We start from the raw sequence: 11,011 nt of genomic DNA, 5'->3' as shown, positions 1-11,011 counted from the left end.
ACGTGGCTGCAGCTGCCCATGAGGTTTTTTTTCTGGCTGCTGCTCTTCCTCTGGGAGCTGCTCCCGTCTGGATGAGCCTTTCAGCCCTGTTTGCCTTTCCACCAGTTCCTCTGTTCCCTCCAGTGGTTTTTGCTCCGTGTCTGGCTGCCCTCAGGGAGCAGCCCTGGCCCTCACCTGCCCAGGCGTCTCCTTGATATGCTGGGGGCATCTCAGCAGGGCAGGATCCCTGCCTGCCCAGGGCAAACACTGTCCCCGAGCTATCCCAGCACCTTGTTTCCGATGGGTGATTCATTCCTCCTCTGTGCTGCTGCATCTTTCAGGTCTGCAGCATCCACATCTCACCAGCAAATGCTCACTTTTGTGCCAAGCCATCAGAAAAGAAGGTCAGATCCATCTGGGCTCCTCCCTCAGCCTCGTAACTGCCCTGAAAAATAACAGCTCTCCATCTCTGGCTCCTATCCCTTCCCATCCAGCTGTTCCTGGGCTGAATTCTCATCTCCTCCTGTTCCGATAGCATCTCCCCATGGTGCACCTAATGCTGCAGGGACAGCAATCAGCCTTCCCAGGTCTGAAACTGGTGCTTTAAGAAGGCAGATCTCAGGCTAGCAGGACACTGCCTGCTAGATGGATCTTCCCTTCACTCCCATTTCCCATTTACACCTCTTCCTTTCATTCCCTTTCTTCCAAAATGCACTGAACATGCTGCACAGCAGTGAGAGTGTTTTCAAGAGCTGGCACATGCTGAGCTGTGGTTTCATGCCCTGGATGATGACTGCCTCCCTGCCCACGTCTCCCACAGACAGAAGATTTGGGATCCCTGGCTGCTCCTGCATGGGATGCCCACGTGGCACGGGGAGGCTGTGAGAGGAAAACCCCCATGGGGGGCTGCCCTCAGGGACCTTGGTGCCTGCTTTCACATCGTCAGCCCAGTGAGGATGTCATGGCCTTCAACAGGACTTTTTTTGGGTCATCAGGGGGACAGACATGCCATCCACATGGCCCTGCAGTGACACACTGCTCTGAGGGACACGAGGGGGTGAGGACAGCCCCACAGGGGTTCAGGCACTCTGCAAACCTCTGCCTGTTCCCCGTCCCCGTGCGGGGCTGGTCCTCTGCAGTCACCCCGAGCCACGACTGCTTTCCCCGTCCTCCAGAGGCCGTTTGCTTTACGATCTGTGAACATCAGGAAGAAATGAAATAGCAGTGGAGAATTCCCTTCAGCAGGGCTTTGATGGTGAATAATGTGCTGCTGGGCTGTCTGTTCCACAGAAAAAAAAAAAAAAAAAAAAAAAAAAAAAAAAAAAAAAGAGGAAAAGGAGGAGGAAGGAAAGAGAGAAACCATCTGCTTTTTTTAGCAGTTCCTCACCACAGGCTCCATCCCTGCTGCTAGGAAAGGCCATTCCTCCTCTCCCCTCCACTCCCGTGCAATCAGATAGTCCCCGGCTGCCCCCGGGTTAATTGAAACCATACGCCGCTGTCACTTCCAAGTGTTAGCAGCGCAGCGGCCGCGGAGCCGAGGTGTTTTGCACAGGGTGCTGTAAGCGGGGCTGGCGCTGAAAGGCTCGCTGACAGCCTGCAGGACGGAGCCGGGCCCTGCTCCACTGCCTCCGCACCCGGGGGGGGGACAGGGCCGTGCCCCGCGTCCCCTGAGCTCAGCCACAGCTGCTGCAGGGCGAGGCCTTCCCTTTTAGGTGGAATCAAAATAAATAAAAAGAGGGATTTTTGTAAAGCAGTGATTCCCGGAGCGAAAGGAGGCCCCGAGCCGCTCGCGGAGGGCAGGAGCAGGTGGTGCTGTGTGCCAGGCCTGCCTTTAAAGTGCGAGCGGCTAATCTCACCCCCATAAACCCGGCGTCGTGCCGGAGCAATCAGCGGGCCCGAGCGCTTTCATGTGGCTGGCAGAGCCCCAGCGAGGCTCAGGGGTTATCCGGGCTGAGGTGCATTCCCACGGGAACGGCGCCCCGGGTGAGCCCCGGGTGGCCGCGGGGTGCCGCGAGGCACGCGTCGCCCTGCTGCCACCGCTCCTCCGCGTGCTCCCCGCCGGTCACGGCCACTGTCACGGCCCGTCACCGGTGTGAGTGCTCGGGGCAGCGGGGAGGGGACGGGGACCTGCCAGGGACGCAGCCCGCGCCGCGCGCCCGGCCCGTCGGCGTCAAGGGCAGGCCTGGAGGAGAGCCGGGGGGGAGCCGCCTTGATTTAAGACGTGAGAAGGTCAAAAGTTTTCTGGAGCGGAGCTGCTATCATGGAGCCGAACACTTCATCCCCCTTTTTATCTGCCCCAGTATTTATTGTCCATGAGCAAATACTTGCGTTTTTATAAATTCCTGCAGAGTGAATCACCCTCCTCCTGTTCAAACCAGCGAAGACCACATCAAACGCTATCACTCCATCTAGAATTAATCATTAATTTGGAGTATTTGACAACATTTTGCCAGCTTTATTTTGTCCTCCCCTCCCCAATTAATAAAGGCTAAGCCTCGGTGCTAGGATTTCTGTGGGAAATCCTGGGCTCAGTGCTTGCCCTGCCCAAATCCGCCCTGTGAGCAGGCAGGCACGGATGGGACCCGGCGGTGCTCAGCATCCTCAGCACCAAACACAGCCGTGCTACCAGCCCAGCACGCATGCTGCAGTGAAAAACCAAGGGTTCTCCTCTCTTGGGGAAGCTCAAAAATGTAGCTTGCGGCTAGAGGGTCATAAAAGGAGACGGAGCCTTCATTTGCCTGCTCTCATCGCAGCCTCTGCGAACAAAGTTTAAAATCAGGCCAAAATCTGATCTCAGATGCATGCATGTGGCTTCTATTCACTGTAGACGGAATCCAGCCTCTAAACGCCACATTTTGTGCTTTGGGTTTGTTTTATGTGTGAGGCATGTGTTTTGCTAGGACACTGCATTTCATTTAGAAATTATTTTTGACAGGCCGTATGTTTCGTAAATTCCTGCACGCCAGGTCCTGCAACACGCATTCCAGATCTGCTGGCCTCTTCAGAGTCAACAAATCGGAGTGGTTTTGCTTCCTGCTCACAAACAAGCCATGAAATGACCTTGATTTTTCCAATGTCTGCGTGGCTGGGCATTTTCTAGACTCTTTCTATGCCGCTGCGTTGCAGCCTGGGGATGGTTTGCAATCCCGCCTGTTATTGATGCTTCGCTATTTGGAGAGCGTGGCTGCTGGAGCCACGAGGCACTGCTTCTCGCTCTGCAGCAGATGGGTGAAACACAGCGACACACGGGCACATGACAAATGCCGAACACAGCCTGCTGTCCCCAAGCAGCATGAGGAGCAGGATCAGCAGGCACCACGAGCTGGATGTGCCAGCACCACCGCGGTGGGCTGAGCCAGCTGTGCGTCCTCAGCATCTCCCAAGCACGTTTGGGCATTCATCTGGTCCTCCGGTGAGTTCAAGAGGAGCAGGCATGGGACTGTCTGGCAGGGTTTCCATGCTGCCAGGATGAGTGAGAGCCCCTGGGGTGCTCCGGGACAGGCAGCACAAGCAGGCTGGCTCCTGGAAATCTTTGCTTGTCCTCTCTCTGGCATCTGAGGTGCTCACATCTCGGGGAACAACAGCAGCAGGGGACCACGGTGGCTTGCACGCAGCACAGCAGGACACACACGGGGCTGGTGACAAGGACGGCTGCCAGCCCCGGAGGAAATCACCTGCCAGACCCCCCCAGTTGCATCCCGTTTTATTGCAGGGCAATAGCGGAGGGAGCGGGACAATAGCGCTCCGCAACAATGCGCCAGGACACCCTAACATCCCTGCAGCGAGCATCCATGCCCACCCTCTGCTGGCATTTCTCCACCGGGTTTATCACCTTATCAGCCACTTGAATACACCTTTTTTATGGCGTGAGCCTTTCAGTGGACCTTCTGAAAGACAATGATGGGCCTTTGAAGGTCTGGCCGATCCTGTTTCCTGTATGCTCCTGAGCCTTGTATACATTTAAATTCGACTTGTTAACTTTATAAGGATACTTCAGCCTCGTATTGTACTGAAATTGGCTGGGATCTCAGTATCTCCCTTATTCCCACGTACTTTTTCTTAGAATTGCTTTGTAGTCACGTTATTGCTGTTGGGAGGCTCGCCTTTAACAGCCTCCAATAAAGATATGAGCCTGCGAGAGGGCACCAGTAGCCCAGCACCGCTCAGCACCAGCAGCCTGCAGGTGCCTGCAGTGTGCCGGGCTGTCGGGGCTGTGGGGAGGCAGCAGGGTGGCTGTGCACCCCAAAAGACATCCCCCATCTCGGTGTCTCCATTCTCTCTTTGCATTTTCTAGCATTAAGAACCTCGCAGCTGCATTAACGCAGGGTGACGTGCTGGGGCTGGGCTTGCTGCTCGGCTCCCTGCACCGCTTTGGGGCATTTCTGCCTTCCCCCTGCGCTCCCACACGGACGTGTTTCCGAGGAGGATGGTGACCACGCTGCCCCTCACCACAGAGGGGAAGGACAAGGTCCTTGGAGCCTTGTTGCAGGACATTTCGGAATTTGATTCGATGTCATTTTGTCATTTCCTACGACACTCCAGGTTATGTACCCAGATCTGCCTCTTAATGCCTAAACTTCTGGAATCGGTGCAAAGTGAATGTTGTACTTGCAAATGTATTTATTCATTACACTTAGCAATTAGCTCTTGGTGTCAGTAATTAAGCTTTAAATTATCCCCTTGTTTATAAAATAACAACATCCTCCAAGGGATAATGTTTTCTATTACAGTAATTAGTAACACATCGGTTCTTGACTAGCATGTAAAAGATCTGCACCTTTTTTCTCCTGGCATTAGCTAGCTGGAAAGAAGCTGTTCTCCGGTGAGACCTCAAGCACGTGCCCTGCACACACGCATGGAGACAGGGTCACCAACCGAAATGACATCCAACCGTCCGTATATTCTTGGACTAATTTTAGTTCTGCTGTCGCCTCGAATCATAAATATTGATCTCAGCGATGTAGCATTCAAATTGCATGCACATTATGGTATCAGTGAGATAGGCTAATGGTCCCTGAAACGCTGCCAAGCTCAAACAGGACTGAAGGCATCGGTGGGATCAGGTGCCAAGTGCAGGTGATTGATCAGGGGTTAATCAGATTGATCAGGTCAATCAGAGTCCATCTGCTCACCACTTGCAGCAAGGCGCTGGCTGTGCAGAGGCTGTATCCTACAGGAGCAAGGTGCCGCACTGAGGTATGCCATGTTTTCTTGAATAAAGTGTTTTAAATTGAAAACGTGGAGGTAGTGGACATTGGTGGCACAGCTCTTGATGATGGGAATGCTGTAAAATCCTTCTTACTGGCCCCAAAGGAGGATATTCGCTTTTCACAGCCCGTGTCTGCCCCTTAAAACAGTAAAGTCACCCTGTAGCTCTCTCTCTGACTCTCTAGCAGCAATCCTCTCGCACCACTCCTAGCCTGCCAGCCCTGATTTATAAATAATAAAATCAATATTTATAACCTGCAGCCTGCTGCCAGTCACAGAGGTGTCCCGGTGTGTCAGTGCTTGACCCTGGCTGCTCAGCACAGCTGGCCTGCAGGAACGAGCAGCGGGACCGAGGGGGCCAAAATGAAATATATATTTATATATGTATTGTTTTATTACATTGGTGTAAGCTGTGACATGCTACACTGGTTTCAGCAGAAGAGGTGGGGTTGTTACTGATCTGGCTGTTACTGCATCTGCACCCATCCCGCGCCCTCCAGGTGCGGATGAAGAGATGCTGAATTTATTCGTGTTGCACCGCAGCGACCCGATTGCTGCCGTGTGAAGGACGTTTACCTGCCAGCTGCCCCACTGCAGGGCCGGGATCCTGCCCCAGCACTTCCCAAAGGGGTTGGGGAACCCAAATATTTCCTGGCTGTGTCTCAGCTGCCGCCAGGGCTTTAGGATCAGGCATGGTTTGCACACTGGTCTGCCCTGTGCTGATTCATGGCCTCGTAAATACGAGAGGACAATCAGCTGGTGAATCCACGGGGAGCTGCGGGCGGCGATAAGTGCAGCCTCCTTCCTCGGATTGATTGATGACGAGGAGAGGGAAGCGTGTTGGAAAATGGGATTGATCGCTGCGGAGGAGTGCAAAGGCTGCAGGCAGGAGCTGCTAGCCCTGTAGGGTTTCAGCACCAGGGCTCGGGGAAGGCTGAAACACCCAGGAGCCGCGATGCTGGGCACCCGTGGGGCAGAGGCAGCCAGGATGGGGCCATGAAGACTGGTGAGGCTCCCACCCTGCCACGCTCCCCCCTGGCCCTCAAAAATAAGCTGCTCAAAAATAAGAGGTGCAAACAGCATCCAGGGAAGGGGTGTGTGGCTGAAGGCTGCAGTCAGCAGACAAGGGGCTGACGCAGGGATCCTCGTGAGGATCAGCCCTGCGAGCGCGCAGGCACCGTGACACAGAGACGGCAGCCTCAGGAAGCGACACAAGTGGGATCCTAACACAGAAATAATCTGGCTCGCGCTGCCAACACCTCCCACCACGCACGGAGAGGACAGCAACCGAGAGACGCTCCTCTCCTCTGGGATTTGTGGCTCTCAGAGGGCTGCAGGCTGAGACGTGCGTCCTGCCAGCTGGAGCTGCATCCTGCAAAAGTCACTGACTTGTGCTGGAGCGGGGCTGCCATGGCCAGCAGGCTGCACATCCATGGTCCGGTGAATTCAGGTCACGCCCCATGGAAAGAGCATCTTGGAGAGGAGGGTATAAGGCAGCTCGCAGCCTCCAGCTGGCAACGGTGGTGGCAGATACAGCTCCCAGCCCTGCAGATAGTCTGGGGATAAGGGAAAAAGCTTGGGGCTGCACCATCCTGCGCCCGTTAACACGTGTGGCTGCTCCAGCCCAACCAGCACTGTGAAAATCGTGATGGTTATCAGGGCAGGAAGGGAATTCCCATCCACATGGGTGGCATTCCACAGCTGCCAGAACTCCCCCCACCCCACCCCCAGCTCCCAGGGCAGCATTTCCCTGGTTCAGCAGGATAGGAGCCTGCCAAGAGGAATCAGCTCAGAAAGAGATCCAGGTACCTTGGCTCGTGTCCCAGTGCCCTCCCTGGTGCGGAGCTGCGCAGCAGCCCATGCCGGGATGGGGAGGTGGAAATTGGCTGGTTCCTGCCCCGGGAGTCACCCGAATTTCTCAGGGTGGTGCCTTGCTACTCCAGCAAAGCCTCGGCTGCTTCACCCCACGGCTTTCTGCGTTGGGGTGGCCGTGTGGGTGACCAAAGGGTGGGTGACCGAAGGATGGGTGCGGGTCTCTGGAGCCCACGGGTGCCCTCCCCAGTGCTAGGGCTGTCACTGTGGGATGGCTGCGGCTCCCCACACCCAGCCTGAGTCACCCAGCTTGGAGCAGGATGAACAAACACGTCAGCCTCTTCTCTGCGGCGGCATCCAGGGAAGGGCTGAAGCCACCCTGATCCTGCAGGGCACGCACCAAAGGAGCAGCCGCTGGGTGAGAGCCCCGAGGCTCCTCTGCTCCTGCCCCTGGGGTTCTGGGTCTCAGCAAATCCTGGGAACGGGTCCCCAGCGTCCAAGAGGGCAGAATCTGCTGGAAAAGGGGGGCTGCCAGCCTGCCCAGCGAGCTGCTCCTGCCAGCAGGACTGGGCAGCGGTGCTGCTGATGAAAGCTGTTCTGCCCTTTTTACCTTGAGGACCCAGTGCGCAGGAAAGCAACGTCCGTGAAAGCTTTGCTTTGTCTAGGGAGCTCCATCAGGAAGTCAGTTTGAAAGTGACCTTGCCCAGAGATCTGGCAAACACTGACGGAGGGGAAAAATCCCTGAAAGCTGTCCCGGAGCTACCCGAGACCGTGTCTGCCAGCGGGGTGGCTGCGCAGGAGCACACGTGGAAGCACGTGTGCGGGGCGGCCCAGAGGAGCTGTCTGCAGCGGGGACGCACGTCCCCGGGACGCAGCACTTGTTCTGCAGCCCTCAGGCTGGTGACAGCTTCCAGCTGCAGCCGGGCTAGGGTTTCAGTCCATGACCTGCAGGTGGAAGGCTTGGTGTGCCATTCCTGGGCCCCAGCTCACGCCAGGGGTTCTCCCCGCCATAGCCCAGCTCTTACTGGCTTTCTGTATTCTGTATATTTCCTGCTCCCTTTGGATATTAAAGCTCTTGGATCTCCAGACGCACACTTTGGTCAGGTCTAGGCTGCTTCTTAAAGGACGGGAGAGCAGGCACAGCCAGCTCTGCCACCTCCTCGCCTCCTGCGTGCCACAGCGGCGGCAGCATCCTGTGTTATTCCACCTCCCTGCCCCTGGGCCTGTGCCCAGGACCAGTCTGAACTTCTTTGCCAAGGCGTTTTCCCTCCAAGATGTTCTGCGAGTCAGTAATGCCCCGATGAGCTGTCTACATTTTTTCCCCAAATCTTCCTTGGACAATTCCCAATTTGTAACCCAAGATTACTGCCTGAGCAAAGAAAACCATTGCCAGATGACCACAGGACATGGAACATGCCGGTACTGGGGGCAGCCCCTTATCTCGGGACAGCCTCTCCCCCGTTGACCGCCCTTTCCTAAGCAAACGCAGGGCTGGAGAAGCCCGGAGGATCTGTTCCAGATCCCCCCGTGGTTACGAGCCTCTTCGCCACCTCCTTCCAGCTGGAGCTCGGCCTTGGCCACTTCATTTCCAGAGACATCCTTCCATGTAAATCCTCCCCTTCCTCTCCTGATCCCCGGGGAATTCACACGCAGGCACGCTTCCTCTGCGGGACCGCAGCCCTCGCACGTGTACGGCATTTCACAGCAGGCAGGCAGAGGCGGAGACCCACAGCGGGGACAGGGCTGGAGGATCTTGAGGACCCAAAACGGGCTCCCCAGGAGCAAAAACCTCCCGTGGGCTGCGGCGGGCAGGGATGGGGCCAGGACAAGGCTGGGGCGAGCGCTGGCGGCCCGTAATTACAGCCTGGGCTCCACTCCCCGCCTGCCTCGCTCCATCCCCAGAGAAACCGAGCGGTTGCCAGCAATTAGAGGTGGTTAGCAGCTCCTGGGCTACCATAAACATGGACGTAATTGCAGCCTGTTCTCACTCCCAGCCCAGGAGGGACCGGCTGCCCGGCTTCGCATTTCCTTTGCAAATCCCCGTGGGAGGGAGAGGACTGGCTCGGGAATCGTGGCGACCTTCATTTTATATTTTTTTTTCACCCCCAAGTATTAAAAAATATTGGCCCACCCGAACCTGTTAGGCTGTTCGGTAATGTATTGCAGTTTTCATGCTAACCAGTTGGCTCGGACTGCTGCGTGAAGGCAAGAAAAGACTTTTTGGTAGCTCCCTGATGCAGTCTCGATATTTTCTCCACTCTTCTCTGTCCAAGTGCCTAGATAACTGAAGCTTACCTCAAGTATTGCTCATCTAAACTTAAACCTTACATGCTGAATGCCGCTTTTTGTTTTTAAATTAAGACTTGCGGCTCGACCAAGGAGCTGAAAGAAAGCCTGGATTTGTGCTTTTCTTGTAGTTTTAAACATGACACTCTCTTTTATTTATTTTTCCCTTTTAAAGCTCTCGTGGCTGTGCAGGCAAGCCTCTGCAGAGACAAGGGCTTTGCCCCGGTGAGATCTGCAAACATGTCTCTTCTTTCTTGAACTTTATTTTTCTCACGGTCTCTGAAAAGGCAAGATCAGGTGATACGTGTGGGATTGGCCCCGTACAGGTGCGGATCAGGTACTGGAGGAGGTGGAAAAACATTACTGTGTATACTCTAAAAAAAAAAAAAAAAAAAAAAAAAAAGAGGGAAGAAAGAAAAGAAAGAGAGACAGAAAGAGCGAGCGAGCACATTTTTGAATAGGCCAGGTCTAGTTCTTGGCAGGATGACTCAGGCTTAGCTGGCAGACTATGGGAATAGGAGTGTGAGAAAGCCAGTCAAGCGGAGGGAAAAAAAAAAAAAAAAAAAAAAAAAAAAAGATTCAAGTCCCCGGGCAAAATACCTTTTTTTTTTTTTTTTTTTTTTTTTTAAAGTAACCCCTCCAGCCGGAGGTGGGAGAGGCACAGCTGCAGCGGGGCCGAGTGCCGGGCACCACGCCGCGGTTTCACGCTCGCCTGGGCACCCTCGGCAGCGCACGCACCGCTGCACCTGCGGCCGCACTGCACCGCACGGCATCACAGCATGCCAGCACCAGCAGTGGCACCGCCACCGCGGTCACCTCGGCGTGCCCGGGGTGGTGGTGGTGCTGGTGGTGCTGGTGGTGCTGGTGGTGGGCCCGTGGAGATGGGCACTGGGGGCATCGGTGGGAGCGGGAGGTGTGAGGGGTCTGTGGTCTGCTACAGGACAAGGGGCAGAGATGCCGGTGTGACTGGCACCGTGACAGGGCTGGGGCATCGTGACAGGGACAGGGGCATTGTGACAGAACCTGAGGCACTGTGACAGGGACAAGGGCATCGTGACAGGGCCAGGGGAACTGCGACAGGACCTGGGACATTGTGACAAGGACAAGGGCACCATGACAGGACCTGGGCACTGTATAAGGTCGGGGGCACTGTGACAGGATAGAAGGCACTGTGACAGGGACTGTGACATTGTGACAGGGCTGGGGGCACCGTGACAGGGACAAGGGTGTTGTGACAGGACCTAGGATATCGTGACAGAGACAAGGGCATTGTGACAGGACCTGGGACATTGTGACAGGACCTGTATAGGGTCTGGGGCACTCTGACATGCCCTGGTATCATGACAGGACCTGGGATATCGTGACAGAGACAAAGGCATTGTGACAGGACTTGGGACACTGTGACAGGACCTGGGGGACTCTGACAGACCCTGGTATCGTGACATGACCTGGGATATCGTGACAGAAACAAGGGCACTGTGACAGCACCTGGGATGTCCTGACAGGGACAAAGGCATTGTGACAGGACTTGGGACATTGTGACAGGACCTGGGCACTGTGACAGGACTCGAGCTATCGTGACAGCACCTGAGGCACCGCGACAGCGCCCCTCCCGCCTCACCCCGCAGGCAGCGGCCCCCCACGGCGCAGCCCCCCCCCTCCCCTCCCCGCCTCCCCTCCCCGCTGCCGGCGCCCCCCGCGGGCTCCAATTAACCCGGCAATTAGC

Source organism: Netta rufina (genome assembly GCF_964035555.1).
Source record: "Netta rufina genome assembly, chromosome: 9".
NCBI lineage: Eukaryota > Metazoa > Chordata > Aves > Anseriformes > Anatidae > Netta > Netta rufina.
The sequence above is the reverse complement of the archived record's forward strand: the minus strand, read 5'-3'. Positions refer to the sequence as shown.